Here is a 21,591-nt window from a genome sequence, read left to right as displayed (position 1 = left end):
TGATTTAAATATTTTCTAATATTTTTAAAACCTATAATATATCATCCAGAAAAAGAGACGGAGATATCTATTTTCTCGCGGCCGTGCTTCTCGATTTTCGCGATTTTTCCAAACTCGCGGCGATTCCGGTTGTCTCCTCCGAAAATAGATTCCTCGCCAAGTCCCACCACACTCTTTTGCCGAAGTAGAACCGCAAGTTTTCTTCTTCGGGGTATTCGGTTACTACGGCGACTCTGGATGTTATCGATCGTCGCAAAATAATGTCCTTTCGGGCGATTCTTCGATTCTACGGAGGAGGACGAGGAGGAGGAGGAAAGAGGTTGCCTCTCGGCGACCAAGGTCGGCAGTAAAGTACAACGAAGTTGCGGAAGCACCCAAGTGTTTTTGGAAAAGGGAGAGGTCGAAAGCTGTCGCGCACGATGCATTGTCCTAATGCAAAACGCGCCCTGAGACTTCGCTCTTTGCGATCAATTCTCCTTCCAAAGATCAATCGCTCGAGAGAACAGCGAGCCATAGAGGCGACAATAGACGATACAATTGGCGCCCCGAAAAATATCTCAGCGCAAGAAATAGTCTTTTTAAGGGTTCTAACAACAATGTGATAATAAAAATAATAATAATAATAATAATAATAATAATAATAATAATAATAAAATAATAATATCATGCTTTATGTGTGTAAGAGTTCCTCGTCGAGGTGATCGTTAAGATGAAAATATATAGGCACTATATGATTTTTTTATCTCCTATTGTTACCGATTTTCCGCGATAACTCTCGTACGAGCCGATAAACAAGTTTAATTACAGCGTCTACGCGCGGAGGCAATCGGGAAATTTTGCAGTTCGACCCCCCCCGACTCGCGTTCGCGAAACATTTTGTGAAATCATCCCCCTCCCCTTCAATTTCCGCCCGGGCGGCGTTACACGTTTTGGGGATAGGTTCGGTCCTCGAGCGTGAGATTTAATCGTTCGATTTATCGTCTCGCGCAGCGAGAAATAATTCGGGATCTGTCGGGGACCATCAAGAGGGACCGACCGATCCACCCACCCACCCACCCATCTCGATGATTTCGCCGTGCGAATTCAACAGGATTGGAATATAATCGGGAAAATCAAATTCCGCTTTTTCGCTTTTATTGCACCATGTCATTTTAATTGCATCGATCTCACTTGAGAGCGCGGCGAATCGGTTTATTATCGGTGGAACGAATTTTCGCAAAAGTAAACCACCGAGCACTCCACATTGTCCCTGCGCGAGCATCGTTTTGAAGCCGGGGGGGGAGGGTCAGGGGGAGGGGGGAAAGAGGGTAAAACTGGATTAGGTGGGTCAAACCGTACCGCCCACTTAATAGCCACTTAATTGCGCGCAAAGTATTAACAGTGCGCTACTAACCTTTAACCTTTTCGCCGCGTGCAAGAGAGAGAGAGAGAGAGCTTCTTTGTTTTTATCGGAAAAAAAATATCGAAAGAGAGAGAGAGAGAGAGAGAGAGAGAGAAACACACCTCGAATAATCGGATCGGTTAGATTATTGATTATGCTGAAGGCCCCCGCTTTATGACACGATTCCATAATTCGCGACAGAATTTAAAACAGAATCCCATTTATGATTCTATTTATGATGCCGGGTGTATTCGGATTTATTATGATATATATATACGCATTTTATATACATATGCATTCTGATTCTGCAAATGTTTTTCTGTTATACGCGCGGCGCATAGATTTAAACAAAACTCGTTTCCGTGAATTATATAGCTGCTCTAAAATGGATTTAATTATTTTTGGGATGAGAGAGATGTAAACGCGAAAATAATTTTGAATAACAATATTTTTGCGCGTTTATTTGTGTTTATAACGAAACGCTCCAATAACGTAATATGATAATGCATTGCGTTGTGAATTTTTTACACACTGTCATAATCGATAAATCATACGGATTCGACAAACAACTCGAAAAACTCGACGATAATTTCGCTCGTAATTGTTAATTCCGTGGACGTGTTTTGCTCGCGTGTACAACCTGACAATATTTCCCCGGTGTACATCATAATTTAAGGCGACTCCCTTAGCGAAGAATTATTATCCGCGGAAATATCTTGTATCGAGAAGCGTCCTAATGAAGTTTACCCACGCGATTCCACCACAAACGTAACAAACGATCGATTTTCCTTGCATCTAAACGGAAGCATCGCGGCTCGTAGAGTTTCATCTCAGTCTGGAACTATTTCAGGCGATCTATTATCCCTGACAGAATACGCGATGGATTCTACCACAAGGTGTTCAGAAACAACCAGGTATTAGGTGCGTTAACAATATATTAATATCAAATAAATATCTAGTTCATCATCTTAAATGAAAGAAAAAGATTAATCTTAAGAAAAGTACGGAAATGATAGAAAGCTTCGCTGGAGGGATCGTGATACGCTTTTGAAGAAGAAATAATTCTCGTATAAAAAGCTCTCTCAATTTCCATCAGTCGAGAAAACATGTTATATAGAGAGAGAGATATGGCCATCGTTTTATATAAAAAACTGTCCAACTCAGCCAATTTGTCAAGTCACGTACTAAAAATTATTTTTTTTCTTTTTTTTTTTTTTATAACCGACCCGTTCTTTGAATGACGATCGTTTTGAATTTATATTGAATGGCCGCCAGCAATAGTCCATAACGAATTTTTAAATAAATCTATATATATGTATATAGATAATATAAATATATATATATATATAAATAAATAAATATATATATATATATATATATATATATATATATATGTATATATTTTGCATTTCATCGTCCTATTCAGAGTAAGCATAATTTCCTGACAGCTGTTAAAATATTACAATAATTGTGTTTTTAAATTAAATTAAATTAAATTAAATTAATTTTAATTTCTGTGATGGATCGTATTTCTTGAATCATAGATAATCAATAGCATAAAATATAATTAAAAAATATATATATATATATTTGTATGCGTGAATGTGTATATGAGATTGTATGTGTGTAGATTAAGATTAATATAATTATTATTTTACAGCATTTCTTTTAATTTCTGCAAATTAAATGCAAACGATGTTCCATTTATTATTTTTTGCTGCGAGGTTTAATTCACAAAATTAATTCGCTAAATTTGCCTTCATTTTATATTTTCTTGTATTTCAAAAGCGATATCGATGCCTTGTGTTATTCTTTAATGATAAAAACCGATATTTCGCAAAAAATAATATCGTCTATTTACAGGTGATTCCACGGCGCACCGTATCTCCAAGCTTTATGTTTACAAAGTCCTCTTCGCAATTGATTAAGAGCCTCGTGCAATAAGAGTAAGAAACAAAGGTGGCAAGAAAATTCTTCAATTTCGAGTCAATTACGAGACTTTCCGTACTCTTACTAAAGATCACGAAGAGAGAGAGAGAGAGAGAAAGCATCATAATGCAATTTTCTCCGCAGGACATAATATTGGCAAGAAAATCGATAGTCTTAAGAAATATTTATGGAAAAATAATCTCCCATCGTTTTTCGGACGCTTCAGGATATTAGAAACGTGCATGGATTGTGACGAGGAGAGGCGGGGAAATGGCCCCAACTGGGCTCTCTCTCGATACTTGGATCGAGAATGCTCCGAAGCCAAAGCAGCTGAGAAAGGGGTTAGATTTAATCCCCCCCCCCTCCCCCCTGTATCGACCTGGAGCCTCCTCGCACACAAGCTATAACTCTGAAACTACAATAACTTTTCCATGCTTGCAAGACGCGCAGTTTGGTGAATAAACATTTACAGAACGTCAGACATTTTATCTCGTCTGAAATAATGACACTGCGCTCATCCGATATTTATTATTATCGTTATCGATGATCTTTTATATCACATTTTTATCCGATAATATTGCTCAACAATTACAAATAATGAGAAGAAATGAAAGAATAACGTGAGGATGAAGTTAAACGATATCTTAAATAGTGTCGTCAAATAACATTTTTCCTCCATTGACCCAAATCTTTTCTCGCGCAAATTCAATCTTCGGCTTGTTTTCTCTAGCGGATATATGAAAATAAAACTTCGCGAAGGTACGCTTGTTTTCGACCAGTCGATTTGTATTTCGTCTAGAATGCCCGTGGGATGCGATGATTTTGCATTTTATCGTAAATTCCTCTTACCGCGCATCATACACACACATACACAGAACATACGCTATTCTTTGGAAAGCTCCTTCGTCTTTTTGCATTCGCATTTATTTGGTATCGCTATGTAACTTACATTCGGCGAGAAGCGAGCGATAAAAACACGTAACCGTGGTGCGTGTATCTTACATCTCCATAATGCCGGGAGGAGGAAACGCGGAAGGAAAACAGTGATGTATAATCATTGTGTAGCGTTGCATAAAAGCGGTACACACTATGGTAAATTCGTGTGTTTAATATATTCGACCGAGAGTACTTTGTCGCCGCGACATCAGTTTCCATTTTTTCCGATCGAAAAGAGGAAATTGAATTTATATTGCGTCATCAAAAGAGAAACAATAGCTTTGTATACAAAATGCAAATAGTATAAAAACTATTAGACACTTTTTGATTTTCCTCTCTAAGCTTGTGTCAATTCTCTTTAAACTCTTAGATAACATTTTAAAAATATACACACATCTTTTTTTTTTTCATTATAAGTCGATTATATAGCGTGGGCCCAAACGTTCTCAGACTTTGAGATTTTATAGGAAATTTAATTTTGTTGTGAACAAAAAATTTGTTTTTAAATATTTTTTATTTTTAATTTAGTTTATCATGCTTGTTGGTTATCACACCAAAAAAAAAATTTACTTTTTTGCATTGTTTAAACCGATCACATAAGAGAATAAAAGGAAGAGCAGAAGATGAAAAGAAAATGAAATAAAAAAAAAAAAAAAAATAAAAATAAATTTCTTGGAAAAAATTAATAAAAATAAAAAATAAAAATCTTTTTTTTTTTCATAAAAATAAAATAACTTTTTTTTTTTAAACTAAAATAACATAAATAACACTATAGAATATTTTTAAAAAGCTCTACCGTTGATAGCCCACCCTGTAATAATACAACGTAAATTCCATTCCACCGAAACTTGAACAAGAGATGATAAAAGATTTTCGTACATCAGTTTTATTCGAACGATATACTATCGTATATTTTATGCGAGATTATATTTCCGCGCGAGTGTGCGGTCAATATTTTCCACGCGACTTTTCGACCCGGAGAATAGAACTATATCAAAAATATATAGAGAATATATAGATCCAAAATCCTCGTTGAAGGGAGAGGAGGGAACAAAAGAATGACCCACTACCTCCCCAAAGCTTTGCGCCGGAGCACTTAATTTTTCAATACCACGAGAGAGAAATATCCGTCCTTTACCATTCGCCTATTTGTATATTTGCATCGGCCCTTTTTTGTTGACGCTTTTATGCGGTAGATAGACCTTCTGGAATAAACAGAATATCATCGGAAAGAGAGCGAAGTAATTAGAGACCGCTCGCATTCGAAGCCAGCTGTGTGTTCGAAGCGCGAAAGCACCTTTGTAAAATCGGTTTAAAAAAAAAAAAAAGGAAAAAAAAAGGAACGCAAAAAAAAGCCGACAGAAATGAAAAATGTGCGCGTAATATACCTCGCGTTTGTCTTCTCAAATGCACCTTCTATATGTATATATGTATATATGTATATATATATATTTGCTTTCCTTTCGGAACGAAATATTGAAATCGATAAATAGTGTGGAACATCTCGTCAATCATAGCGATATTTATCAATCTCGCGGGATATTTGTGTAATTATTCTATTTGAATAAAATTTCAATCCGACCTGTAATAACTGCGTAAGGATATTATTAATTTGTTTATTAATATTGTTATTATTGCAACTCATTATTAAAATTGATTTAATTTTCTCGATAGATTTAATTAAATTTATTCGAACATTAAAAAAAAAATAATATTTATTAGAAAAATATTTTTCAAAAAAATCTGAGAGCAAATTTTTACTCCGAGGGAGGAAATCCACAGATCCAAGGAACTCGTGTAAAAATATAAAAATGTGCAAAAAAAATCTGAAACACCCGATGCTACACCGATAAATATTGATCGCGTTTATATTGATACAAACGACATTATGATTATTATGTAATAACGACGGAATTCCTTTTACGCAAGCAAAGCGAAAGAAATGGGAAATCGATGCTATCTCGCGAAGTAGTCAGGAATACCCGCGGCTGTACGGGAACGGGAAAAAGAGGGACGAGAGGCAATCGGGGGCTGCACGCGGCTGATAATATTCAGATACTTCGCGTCGTTACTCGTTGTCGACTTCGCAATCAAATATCGGTCCGCGAAAAATCTTCTCTCCGAAGTCTTTTCAAACTTTTAAAATACTCTTTACAAGCAGCACAACGCGTTAAAAGTTATTTCGTTATAAATTTATATGCGATCTCCTTGAAAGTTTTAATTTTTCGAAATTTCCGATGTGTAAACGAATTTATTAAATAATTGACACAACTTATAAAGAGATAAATGTATATATTTATCGCATAATGCCGTAGAAACCGTGTATGCTAAGCTATTGTTAAATCACAGAGAGATTAATGTCTCATGGATTTCCGGATTAACATCCCGAGATATTCGCGCCAGTTACAATACCCATATAACACACAATACCCGAGGCTAGGATCTTTGTAATCCCAATTTACAGACCATCCAAAGAGGATATCGTATAGGTATAACATCCTCGACCTTCTCGTTAAGAAATGAATTACATGTTTCAAAGTATCTGTTTGTTGCGAGAATCCAATTACTTGTGAAAGCAACTTGTGTGTTACCGACCAACATTATGGTTTTGTTTCGTAATTAACTAAAAGCTAGATCGTTTCTAAAATCATGTTTTTATGATCTCGTTATATAGTAGCAGCCAATTAGACTTTCGCCGAGGAAAAATTAATTTTAAAGATCGATCTGTGATCATTAATTTTAAAGATTGATACGATGGTATCGTAGAATCGCTGTAACATGCTTAATTTTTTTTTCTTTTTTCTTTTTCGTTTAATGACTAGAAAAGGAGATTCGAGGAGAGTCGAGAAAATACATCGGAAATGCATCGCGAAATCTCTTAATCGTCCTATCTTTCACGCGCATTTGCGCGTAATCGAGCGTGAATTTAAACGTAATGACTGTCACGTGACATTTGCTCGTCTTTAACGAGAATCGTTTTCGACTCGGTTCATTTTCTTCTCAAACAAAGTAGGGGAAAGAAAAGAAAAACCGATAAAAGTATATATTGGATGTTGCAACGGAAATCGGCTTAAGTTGCATTTTAATTATGCCGATTATTATCAAACGTGTCCAATTTAGCGTTGCTTTTATGTGTCGCGAAAGAGAATACGAAAGAGGACAACAGCAAGCTAGAGGGAATGTATCGAAAAATATGACAATTTAATTTACAAAATCATCTAAAAACTCTTCCGTTTGACGTCTAATTGTATCTACGTAATTACATATAATTGTCTTTTTATCCAACACACATGCAAAATAAAAACAGCCTTATACTCTCTCGAATGGAACAAAAATAATTAGAGAAGTAAATTATAAATTTAAAATATTATTAATTCCAAACTTCATAATTTTTAAACTTCATGTTTCGATTTTTTAATTATATAATTCTGATTTTTTAATTTCTCTCCCTTTAGGCGTATCACAAAATAATTTACCCCCACTGGGTGGCGCCCTTAATTTAACGTAACGAAATAAAGATAAGATACGCGTTGCTCTCGCGAAGGATCTGTCTGTTTTTGCCACACAATACAATGGGACTGACAGCTATCGATTTTACATCCATCGCGGAGATCAACCGCGTATTTTATCACACGTCACGAGACTTTTGTGAGGCATATCCGGCGCACGTGTGTGTCAGAATGATCGCTATAAATAGGGATTTCCGTCGTTGGCTCCATCTCTAACGTTACCACTTTGTTTTCTTCCATGATTTCTCTAGTGTACAATGTGTTGAGTTGTTTATCGGTCCTCTCTCGCGAAATGCAGTTTATTGCGGATTTATTATCTAGTTTAATGTTCCAGCAAGAGCTCGTCGTTCGACGTTTAATAACCCAGCAGTAACCTCGATAGTCGCGTTTGAATTACCTTTTAATGCTTTTTTTTCCAAGTCATTTTATTTTGTTCGCTTGTTCCATTTGAGAATTTTGCAAACACTCATTTAATCTCGATTAAAAAACTATAAAATTAATTTATACCAAAAATATCGAATTTTCCGCACAATTTTTTGCGCCTCGTGAATCCTTCATACGTATTAAGCGATACGACGTCACAGCGATGGATATCATATTCCGTGTATCGCGTAAACCAATCGATGGGCAGGTTTATATCTGCTTATCGATCTGCTGTGCCATCAAACGAAAGATAAAACAGGGGCAGTGAATGACGTTTTAAGGAGGGCAACGGCACACCAGTCGTCGATGAATAATTCAGTCGGTTGATTTGCACGAGTCAGTGGAAACGTCAGACTCGATTTCGACATCGATTCTTAAGCTCCACCCGGGTCACATCGATCGCGCCCTTAAAATGAGCTTCCATCCCGCGCTCATAATTTGACCCGCTCCCGACGCGATGAATAAATGACGTGGGATCATCGATTAAAATATTTTAATCATATATAATGGTGTCAATTTTCGAAATCGGATTTTTCCTCGCCAATTTTCTACTTAATGTCATACACAAAATGTCAATAATATTTTGCTTTAATATCATAAGATCAATAAAATATACAGGGTGAACCCAAACATTCCGGCCAAACTTTGAGATTTTAAAGGAAATTTTATTCTAAACAAAAAGTTTCCGATGAATATGGATCAAGAAATGCTTCCTTAAAAAGCCCAAAAATCTCTAAAATCACGATTATTTTATATATTTTTACAAATATCAGGGAAAGTATCTATTTTTTAACAAAAAGTACCGAAACAAAAGTGGTAGAAAATTAAATTATTTTGACGGTGGAGCTTTTTAAAAATATTCTTCATTCTAAAAATACTCTGCAGTACTAGTTTTAGTTTACAAAAAAAGAATTATTTTATTTTTATAAAAAAGAAAGATTTATTTTTTATTTTTATTGAGATTTTTCCAAGAAATTTATTAAGTTTCATTTTCTCTTTATTTCACTTTCCGCTCTTTCTTTCATCCTCCTATGATGATTGACTTAAATAATACAAAAAAATAAAATTTCTTTAGCGGAACAATCAATAAGCAAGATAAACATTAAAAATTAATTAAGGCCATAAATTAAGGCCTCGCCAAAATGTTTGGCCCAATCTTTATAATTACGCGAATGTCTTGTACATATATTTTACAATAAAAACGTTTATTATTTAATAAATATGTAATTTTCTTTCTCCCTCGCACACACATATGCCACACTCGTATACTGATCTCTCTTTATAGTTCTCCCTCTCTTTCGAGAATCCATAGTTTAAGAGAAGCACGATCGATCTGTGACATGACGGGTGTGTATACATCGGTGACGCGCGTCACGGAAATTAAAATTCTAATTTCCGGTTGATCAAAACGCGAATACTCTCGACTCACGCGTCGATGCGCGTTGCATATTTCAACGGATTCGCGCGGTCTCGCGTGATACAACAGCGCGATATTTTGCTCCAAACGAGTGCTTTCATGTGGAGTTTTAACGCGTCGCGAATTAATTAGATCCCGAAAAGCGATTCACCATCAGGTCTGTAACGAGATATTTTTCCGCTTCAACTGAATCATTACATCTTCCGGTTTATTCATTCCTATCTATTCTATCTCACCTACATATATTAGATTATTTTTCGATTTCTCTCTCATCATGTAATCCCCGACTGACAATCTTTCCCTCGACGAATACATCGAGAGAATAAATCGTCGTCGCTCGTCACAATTTTGAACACCGTAATTTCCGTTTCTCGCAGTACGTCTATCCGGTGAAGATTTACAGCGGAAAATTACGGTTCACGTAAATTCGCTTTGTTAATGAACTCAACAGGTGCATGGAATGAATATTGGAGATTGAAGCCTTTACTTCGCGACCGCTTGGCGCGAATTTTGTCACAGGCTCGCGAAATTCACATCTCCACGTCGCACGACCTTACATATTCCAATCGTGAAATCGGATCGATTTATATCGCGACGATAAAGGAAGCAAAGGGAGGGGGAACAAGAGAGGGGTGTGGGGTGAGGGTGGGAGTCTTGAGCGCGCGAGCAACGACAAAAGGAGGTATCCGATAGAATAGAAAACGAGAAAGTACGGCGAGATAAGAGAAGAAGATGCTTTTGTATGCCGGATGAAACTCTAAGGCTACATTCTGAAGCGAGGTGAAGAAAACGCGGGGATTTCATCGGAAACGAGCATGCTTTTGATGAAAATACGTTCGGGGGATTTTCTTCCTTGACGGTTACAAAGGACTCGGTGACTAGACGCGATTAGCGCGAGTGGAACACACCGAGTGTACATTCGAGTCGACGATAAAGGCAAATGTACTCTCTCAAAATGTTTTGCTTCTAAATAGGCGGGCAATTTTCCAAAACTTGGGAACTTTATTCCTCGTGTCAAATGCAATTTTACCGCGCTTTTCGCAATTTTCCGAAAGGAAATACGGATGTCAACCTTCGTGACGTAATGTGATTTTATCATAATATCTCAAGTTGGATCATAAAATTATTTTTTCTCCTTATAAAATTCTCATTTTAATCTTAAATTCTCCAAAAAGTATAAATAATAAAGAAAATAATAAAGAATAAAAAGGAAAAAAGAAGAAAATATTGTAAATATATAAAGCGATCTCTCACACATGCGACTAGTTCGCTTATCCTAATAACTTTTTAGTCACACTCACTTCGCCCAATTTGACCGCTGGTCCTGGATAGGGTTGTGGAATAGTTGGTAAACGCGAGACAACAGCAAACAACAGTGATCCCGTTGGCAGAACCTGGTGAGAGATTTAATTGGTCGTTAAACGATCGTTCGTTCAGACTCGATAACTGGGATGACCCCTCGCTTCTCTCTCTCTTTGTTCAATTAACGCTAATTACTCTTAACCGTATAATCAATATATACTGAAAGGACACGCACGGAATCGGTCCTCGAGATAAATCGATAAACCGTAACATAAGACGATACGAATGTACAGGGAACGTTGAACAAACAGTTTAACACATGTGTTTTTTTTTATTTTTGCATTTTAAATTCAAATGCGACCTTTGATACGCAAAAAATATCAAATTTTATTTTATTAACAAAATTTACCATTTCTTTTTCTTTTACTCGATATATTTTTCATATAAATATTTATTCGAAAGGAGTTGGCCATAAACAAGACGTCACGTGGAGTCCGTGAAATTCTAGACTTGATAAAGTATTGAGTCGGCCATCTGTAAACTTATTTTCAGATGTGTCTCGAAACATTTTATATGATATAGATACGACATCGATACAATTTCGAGGTAATCATGATAGATAAATTTATTTAACGTCAATAACCGTAAATTGATACCGGATCTTACGCAGAAAGAGTATCGCGTTTTGAAACACGGTTTCGCGGGTGCGTTATTGCGTTTCGATCGCAAACAACCGGGTCTGTTTGGTCAAACCCGATCAAACCCAGCTACGACTAATTAACACACATTGCACAATGTGGTATTCTCCGATTGCAAACAATGTCGAAATAATTAGTATAGCGAATAACGCGCTGTGCCGGAGAATAAATGTGTTTGTTAGAAACAAGATGAACGAGAGAGTGAAAAAGTAAGGAAAAAGGGATGAGGGAAGGAGAAAGAGTGTTTTGTCGATCGATCATTAATATATTTATGTCATACAAAATAGAGCAATAAAGGTCAACTTCTACGCAACACGCGCAACAATAATTACGTATTATTATTATATTACTTCCATGTATATGTATGCGAGGTCATTTTTAAATGTTATATTATTTTGTTGACAGCTATGAGAGTTCAATGATATATTGCAAAAAATTTCGCAAACGTAGCTTCGTAAAATAACATAGTCGGATATTAAAAGAACATTTTTCTTGCGCGATGCTCACGTTTGCTTTCTCATAGAAAAAGCTTTGTTTTCGTGAAAAACTTTTTTTTCCCATTTTTCTATGCCAATCCGTTCAGAATATTTCAAAACGTCAAAAATACATTAAAAAAAAAAGTCCCGTTTGCGTGTATATGTTTGTACGGATCGATCGAAAATTCAAATATTTATAACTTAAAAACTGCTTGAGCTACAGCGTTGCAATTTGATAGACAAGTAAAATATAACAACTTTTATTTATTATTTTTTTTTTAAATTCATATATTGTTTTAGATTTTAAGGCAATTTCAATTTTTCAGAAAATGGCTGTGCAAGCTCTAATTTCCGCAAATTTTGAGATATCGGGTTAAATTTTTTTTTTTTAAATGAATAAAATATCATTAAAGGAAATTCAAATATCATTGATTGGTATTGAATTTGGTTAAAATTGATAAAAAAAAATTGTGTAATATATCAACAAATATCAAATAAAGTTTCTTTGTTGATCGTCTATCTTTATAATATAATCTCTAAATTTTCTGTGACGGTTATATAAAAATAAAAAAAGCATGCAAATTAAAAACTTGCACATTGTTTCTTTATCATTTTATTTCACTCACAAAGCTTTCTTTATGGAGGAAGCCAAAATTCAAAAACCCACTTGCTTTGAGTATTGCTATGAGAATTCAATGATATAAAATATAAAGTATTGCGATAAATTAAAAAATTGCGCGGACGTCGAACACGGCTAGATACATAAAGGAATTCTCTTGCGCAGTGGTCATTTTTAACGAGCAATTAATATACGGAAAGCGCCCTGTGTTTCGGAGAATAAACGCATTTGTTGGAAACGAAACCCTTTCAAACCTTTGAAATGGAACCATTAGGATGAAATGAATACGAATGCAAACATAAATTTTATGAAAGCTATGTAAAAGAACGTGTAAAATAGGTAGAATTTATTAGGTTGAAAAAAAGCACCGTTTTTGTAACAATTAATTTTTTTTTAACAATCTGCTTGAATGTACGCATGTATGCACAAATCGATCTCCTTTAATATAATCGAGATAAAAATTTCGAATTTTTTTTTTCCTACTAAAAACAAACACACATATAATAACAATTTTTAAAAATATCTATTTTATTTAAATAATTAATAAAAAAATAATTATACATATATATTGTTGTACATGTATAAGTGATCCCACAAATCAAACAAAAATTGACTTTTTTTGACTTCGTATTTTTTAAATCGATCAAAATTTTTTTTACATAAAATAAAGAGATACGTATTTTTTTCGTCCAAAATAAATAGATATAAATAAATAAAAGCAACACATATAACAAAGTATATAAATTTTATTATACGCTCGCAAAATATCAAGTTTTGTCGTCGTTTTATAATATCTCTCCTTTGCAAGCATAGATGATATTGCAGCAGATCGTTTATGCGCCACGGCTTATAACTTACCAGAAAGTGCTGTTTCGAGGATCGAATGCATTCCGTTGTGATGGATGCAATAGAAGCAGGAAGCAGGCGGCTTATTAAATTCTCTACGCTAGCGAAATGCGTATGGCAAAGCGAATACAGCTACTCTCTCCCTCCCCCTGCCCTCTCACTCTCTCTCTCTCTCTCTCTCTCTTTCCATTCTCCTCTCCCTAAGAGTTAATAACTCTCCTTTATACACGGTATCCCGGACTGTAGCGAGCCACTTTTCATCTCACGGATTCTTTGACCAATTTGAGGTCATTTCTTTCCTCAGCGAAAATGTCGAGATACATTTATCCTTTGTCTCAAGTTCTTCATTTTCGACTCTCACTCACTCTCTCTCTCTCTTAACAATCGGAATTTTGAAATTAATTATAATTAAGTAATTTTTATTAATATCTTTTAGGGATAATGCACTTTTCTCGACAATTTTTGTTAATATTAAGTTTTAATCAACCCTTTCTTTTAAGTAGATAAAACTAAGATATTTTTTGATCAGCTTTCGTTGAAGGTATTTTTTCGACATTGAGTTCGAAATAATATAATAATTTAATAACCAATAAATTTTTTATTATCAGATTTGTATATAGTATTAACAATATGTTGCATGCTATATTTAATAAACATTAAATATATTCTTAATATTTTTCTACTAATAATCAATATTAAAATACATATTCAACACATTTTATCGTTTATTGGCATATATAATAAATTAAAAAAATCAATAGTCTTTTTTATAAAAATTTCCTCACAAAAAGTATATTATATTCGACGGAAAAATTCCTGCAAAAATATTAAGAGCGTAATTGAAAGAAAATGTGTTCCGTTCACATGTTGTCATTTTATTCGTTTTCGCATGTTATGTGTAGAGCGCGAGATTTACACCCCATTAAAAAAAAAAAAACTTTGCGCTGCGAGAGCGTGGAATATCGCGCCGATAAGAGCCACTGCGCGACGCGCTCTACCTTCCTAAAAGCTGTTTGCATGTCGCGGATATATACGAAGGGCTAAAAGTATCCATATAAAACGGATGAAGCTGAAAAGTGTGCTGTAAAAAGCATGTATACAGAGTGTTCCAGAAGCATCAGACAAACCCTTAAACATCCTTGGCCAATAAACAGTCGACACACCCTTTTGACACGAAAAGCCAACTTCTTTCAATCGTACTTTTCCGAATTTTGACATTCTTTTACACATTTTTGTATTTATAATTTTTGTTCAAATTTTCATTAAAATATATGTAATGTTGATCGATTGTTTTTCGGGAATACATTATACAAAAACGAACGATGAAACTTGAATAATTAAATAATAATAAATAAAATTTATTTAAACTTTGAAAAAAATTGAGAGAAAAAAGAAGGAAGAAAGTGTGAATTTGTTAAAAGTATGTGCAACAGAATTTTTATTTTTACTAAATAATTTTATACAGTGAAAAGTTTAATTATTATTTAATTAAACTTTTCACTGTATAAAATTATTTAATAAAAAATTCTGTCGCACATCTTTTTAACAAATTCACAATTTCTTCTTTTTCTGTCTCACAATTTTTTTCAAAGTTTAAATGAACTTCCTCGGAAAGATGTGCGACTTTAATCATAAAATTAATTATGTTAACGCTCTTGAAATTCATTCGTTTATTAATTAATTTTTATTTATACAATTTAAGCACACGTGTATCGCGATAATTTTTTTCTTACAACTGGGTCTCATTTACTATAATAAAATCACGCCTGTCTTATTTTATTGCCATCTTATTCCAAGAATCTGGAAACGATAGAAACGATGGATATCCCGGAGCGACAATCGAACACTGCCATGAAATCGGGGGATTCGAGTGTCGGTGATTTTTCAAGCATTCCAACATCTCAATTCCACCTATCCCTATATAACAAAGCGATCGAAATCGACGACTCCAAACGTCTTCGAAGCCCTCGGCTTGATACTAATATAAGTATCCGGAAAAACGTAACAAGTTATCAAACATTGAGTTACTATTCGTCGACGTGCGTTTTAAGAATCTTATTATAAAAAAAAAAATATATATATATATATATATAGCCGTCAGAAAAAAATACATCAGTATTGCAGCTATGGCTGTATAATAATCCTGACGTTGCTGAAACTGGAGAACAGCGATCGCATGATATTAGTGGCTAGCGATATTAATGTTAAGCCCAAAATCGTGCCGAATTGCTTCAACGTTCCGGAGGACGTCGAGATGATGATCGCCGGCATTAGAACGACGATAAGCGTCGATCGGACAAAGGTAATATGGGCAATTTGATTCGAGATTATTAAATGGAACTCGTCCCGAATACGAAAATCACGAGTACGATCCTCGCGCTTATTGGAAGAGAATGATTCCTTACGTTCTACCACATGCCCCACATTTGCAAGAAGAAATCGAGGAAAAATCCGACATTTTAAATTAAAGATATTTGATGAAAGACGTACTAGAGTATTTACGAGAGGTACAAGAATTTATGTCGCATATGTGCAACGTTTACATAACGTTTCGTAAGTAATTGAGAAATAATAAATAAAAAACGGAGAAAATAAAAAATAAATTTTGTAAAATATAGTATATCTAAAATTTGAAAGGCCTGTTAAAAGCCCGGAAATATCAAATATTGCTCGGTAAAATATTGTTATAAATACAAAAAAACAGATTTAATTTTATATAAATATATATATGAATGTGAATAACAATAAAAGATTTTTATATAAAAAATTTTTTTTACAAAGAACGGAAAAATTGATCGGAATAATTTTTTTCAATTCCTATAATTTAGTCTATTTATGTTATTAACTTTAAATAATATTTTGAAATAATATTATAAATGATATTTTTTTTATGGGAAATAATATACATATCAATTAATTCTTTGAGAAAGAGTCAGATTTTTAATCTATTAAAATTCTGAAAATGTGTGTGAAATCTATCAATACCACAAAAAATAATTAAATTCATTCATTATTCAAAAAAATTGCCGATGCATCGATATTCCATGATGAAAATTAAGATCACATATGGTGACACATTCAGTATGTACGCAAATTTCGATATGAGAAATGGGAATTTCCCATTTTAACAACGACCTGCTCGTCCGCGTCATTGCCGATGAATGAAAACAGCGGAAAATCAAAAATGAAACGTCACAGCAATGAACCGTATTTTTAAAATTCTGGCTATCACGTTTTCTCGAAAAACCGAGAAAAAGTGAAAATATTTTTCTAATTTAGAAAAATTAAAAAAAAAGCCAAGTAATCTTTTGATATCAAATTTTGCAAGATGATCTTTTATGTTCGATGTAATTTTGTTTTTACAATAATGCTAAAATATTAATAAAAAAAAAAAATTATTATCGAAAAGTATATACCTTTCGCAAAGGTATATTCCAAGAGATAATACGACTTTTTCAGGATATATCTATCTTTTATTTAAACTTATATCTTTTCACATTGTATTGTATTGAGAGATAAAAATATCATAAAATGTGTTTTTCTCGTTTGTCTCGTTAACAACGTAGATAAAAAATTTGTAAACATCGATTTTCGATTTTTAATGCGAAGCAAATCACAATTTTTTTTTCGTATTCTCTCGTCGCAATATAAAATAAAATGTACATCGTGTGTGCAATTAATATATCGAAAGTATATAAAATATTGAATAATTATTGTATTGTAATGATAAGTGTGCACATGATCAAATAAACTGTATTTTCGCGAGTAAGTGTCCCGAATACTGTAGAGAAGTAGCAAAGAACAAATAAGAGAAGAAGAGGGGCTCCACGAAAGTATCAAGCGACGGAGAAATAATCAGGGGTGAGCAAAATTATCGGAAATCCTTTAAATAGTAGATTCTTTGACTAATTTGGAGATTATTTTTCTTAGTAAAAATATCGAGGCATCAATAATTTTCAAGTTACAAGCAATTAAAAAGAAGCTTTCAAAGCAAACTAAACTTTGTATAAAATTAAAAGATCAACAAAATTGCGCTTGTTTAATTTCAGACAAAGTTTATCTTAATAAAATTTTAATTTGAAGTTTAGTTACTCTTAAAGTTATTTGAATATATATATATATATATATATATATATATATATATATATATATATATACAAATAAATCTTTAAAATATTTTTAAATATTATAAATCTTTAAAATCTTTAATATATATATATATATATATATATATATATACACAAATAAATCTTTAAAAATATTCTGAATAATTAATGGAGTAATTAATGAATTAAAAAACTCATTTTTGGGAGAATAAAAAACAGTTTTTTACCGAGTTCTTTATCCAAAATTTCTGTTCTTTTTCTTTAATTACTCTTTCAATCAAATGTATTATAAAATGTTTAAAAAATTCCATACAATTTTGAAGTATTACTACATCAATTTCGAGAATATTTTTAGAACGCTGATAAAATAATTACTATTAACATGAAACGGAAAGTAATTCTAGCTTGAGAGCGAAGTAAACGGCTTTGGTTCGAAGATATTTCACGTGTTTGGGTGTATTCGCGTGTAACCAAATTTACAACGTGGCTGTTTGCATCCTCGGGGGAAATTACCCTCGCGGCGGTGCGATAAACTTCGTGCCAGACGCTAATTATTATCCGGAAGGGCAATCTATCCGCTCGTGTAAAAGTCGTATCGACTGCTGTGCGCGCTAGATAGGCTCGATATTTCGCGATATACGAAACGTGAACGTCCATTCAACTTAAAAATACGATCCACGAGAGAGACGTATGGATCCATTTCACTGTATAAATAGCAAGTTTATTCGGTTGATATTTAATCGCGTTCTCAATTGAATGTTATTTACAGAGAAAATACAAGTGTAATTTATATATATAAATATAATTCCTATATTTAATAAATTCTTAATTTACATTCGATACGGAGATCGCCACTGTGTTTGCGAGATACTCATTTGAGTGAAAAATAGTGGAATATTTATAAAGTTTGAAAATTTATGTTCTCTTAAAAAAATATGCCAGTTAAAATGACAAATATTTAACACATTTATGTATTAATTCAACTTCATATTACTGTTACGTTAATTGAATTCAACTATTTAATTATTAAAACAATTAAAAAAGTTAAAAAATAATGTGCTCATAAATTAAGTTTTATATAACAGATATTATTAATGACAGGATTTATGTGTTAAAAATAAAAAAAAAAGGTTGATTCTATAATATTTATTTTATTCTATAATAACAGTGAATGATTACAGACCGTCAATAACTTTTTTTCTAAATTAATTTTATCATTAAAAATATATGTCAATTTTAGACAAAATTTATTTCAAATTATTATGAAGATTGCATCTATTTTGTGTTGAAAAATTAATATAGTATTAGTGTCACAATTTAATATATTCATATTACGTTAAGTCAGGAGGAAAAAAAATCTGCGAGTCGTTTGGGACACGCGATATATGTTAAATTTAACACACAAATTTTCCAATTCCGTAATGCATACGTGACACCGACAACTTTTCCACCCAGTGTACCTAAAGTTCTTACGAAGTTTTATGAATGTGATAAAGTCCGAAATTCTTCGAAAATCGGGAGTTTCGAAACTTTCGATAGTTGTAACATCGTATAATGAAGCCTGTCTCGAGTGTGCGCGCACGTGCAAGAAGGAATATATAATATGTCATAGAGATGGTAATCTAGCATCACGGCGGACGAACGCCAGGCGATAACGAAAATGATTTATTCAAAATAACCTGGCGCGATGGTCAAATATATAGTGCTAGATTACAGCAACGTATTTCCCAAAAGACACGCGGAATATGCATGGATGGTCAATCCCCATTCCCAGGGAGAGAGATACGGATTGAATTGTTGATGTTGAGTAATACCCAACGACGCGCTGTTATCGGAAAGCGATAACAACGATGCGCGATATAAAACGGTTAATCTTATAGACCTCAGATGTGATTCGCGATGCGTAAAAAATCCATAGCTTTCCTCCTCTTCCACCCGCCCCACCCCTTCTCTATTCTGCCAATCAATTTAATCTTTCCCTGTGCGCGTTTTCGAACCTGTCGCGTTTATCTTTCTAAAATATAATTCCGTTCTGATATCCTTTATGTAGACAATACAACGAGATGGAATCAAATGACAGAAAAATCGAGTCAATCTCGTATCAAAATCCCAGATCGGGATATAGGATGTTTCGAAATAAATGGCATAGGTTTCGAGGCACGAGAAATTGAATTTTAAAATAAAAAAAAAAAACGAGTTAAACAAAATTATAGTAAATATTGAAAAAAAAAATGGATTCTAAATTGGATCCAAAATTTAAAAAAAAAAAAAGAAAAAAATGCAATAAGTAAATAAAAATTTAATTTTCGCAGAAGTGACAAAGAATCATCTCTTAAGATTTTTGACACTTATTTAGAAACACCCTGTATATGTATGTATGTGACAAAAATAAAATGAGAATTATGGTTTCTGCGAGAGAACTCTGTGTGTAAATTTATACAGTAATATATACGTAAATATGTATAACAATGTGAAAGAAGACGAGAACGTGATCGAGACCATCGAACACGTACGAGAACATCACGTCCCAAGTGAGCGCACGTGGGAAGAGAGGGGGGGAGGGGAGGGGGAGGGGGAGGACAGCAATATCCCCTTCTGCTGGAATGCAACTTCGTCAGATCGATCGGTTGGAAGAGAGAAATGGAATAGCACAAATTATTTCCCCGACCACGTACAGCGTAGGATTGGATGCTAATGTATTTGGGCTTCTTATTAGGAGCTTCGCGATTCAATTAACGCGAATTTGTCGTCCTATCCGTTCGCGCGATGCCAGAGGAAAGAGAGAGAGAGAGAGAGAGAAGAACGGCCGAAAAAAAAAAGATACTAAATATTTATTATTTAGATTATTATTGAATTATAAATATTGGTGTTGACTTTTTTTTTCTGCCATGAGTATATATTTCCATTACGTTTTTAATTTCGATCGAAAAGTGGCGTTATCAGCCGTTCGTATGATAAAAAGCGGACGTTGTTTTGCGTGAAACCGTTTTGCATTTAACAGCCGCATCCGAACGAGATCGTGTCTGATAAATGCAGTTTTTAACGCTCTTATCGGGGCGCCGCGCGCCATTTGTCGATTATTAATTCCGTGCCGCTGGCGGCGATGTCGTAACTAAATTAATTACGCGAATGCTTGTTTCGTACGATTACATTGTTCCGCGCGCGCGCGCGTCGTTAAAACACGCTCCCGAAATGAGAAATGAGAACCGACAGGGCGCAAAGTTACGCGGGACTTACTGCTTCCCCGTTTGCATCGTAATGGGGGTAAATATGCGTCTGCAAACCGGAAATTGAAACTGTTATAATATATCCGGTAAATCGGTGAGTATGTTTTTCTTCCCCGAAAAATGGAAGCGCGCGAGATGATTTCGCGGGTTGTTTTATATATATATCTCTCTGTGCGACTGTCGATAATTAAATTGATCGTAACGACACACGGATTTCGATCCCCGCTGCAAGTGTCAGATTATTGCATGTGAAATATAGCGATTCCAAAGTATTGGAAACTTTGCCAGAGGTAAACGCTCTTTCAATAATCAAGCATTATATATCAATGTTATAATAACGCGATCCTTTTACCAAGATATATTGCAGTCTTCTGCGAAATACTCGCAATTTTTTTTAAACCGCAAAAAGAAATTAAAGCGGGAAATATTTTAAATATGTAATATTATATTATAACTTTAAAATCAAAATATGAGAACAATATGAAAAAATTCCACATTTAGAAAAAGTTATTTATGTGTGAAAAATTGATGTTATTTTGGTATATAATGCTAAAATAGAATTTTAATTTTTTAATCTTCTAAGTTTTCTACATTTTATCCAAATGTAATTATTTATTCTTCTTACTCCAAAAGACACACGTATATAAAAAATATTACATTATATTATATTTTGCCTCGAAAATTACCTGTGCGAATATTGTGTTATAAGAAGAGTTATTTTT

At 33.8% G+C, this 21,591-nt stretch overlaps 1 protein-coding gene across 2 annotated transcripts in view; it reads right to left on the bottom strand.

The window, feature by feature from the left end:
* Positions 1-21,591, bottom strand: part of LOC126854565 (protein-tyrosine sulfotransferase) — a 79,439-nt gene that overhangs the window by 13,051 nt on the left and 44,797 nt on the right. The window contains exon 2 of one of the 2 annotated variants that reach the window (XM_050601446.1): positions 10,897-10,989. The exons of the other annotated variant lie outside the window; for it this stretch is intronic. The gene's annotated coding sequence lies outside the window, so the exon portion shown is untranslated. The remainder of the gene's footprint in view (positions 1-10,896; positions 10,990-21,591) is intronic. 2 annotated transcript variants of the gene reach the window in all.

Source organism: Cataglyphis hispanica, chromosome 14 (assembly GCF_021464435.1).
Source record: "Cataglyphis hispanica isolate Lineage 1 chromosome 14, ULB_Chis1_1.0, whole genome shotgun sequence".
NCBI classification, from domain to species: domain Eukaryota; kingdom Metazoa; phylum Arthropoda; class Insecta; order Hymenoptera; family Formicidae; genus Cataglyphis; species Cataglyphis hispanica.
This window is presented reverse-complemented; position numbering and strand designations above follow the sequence as displayed.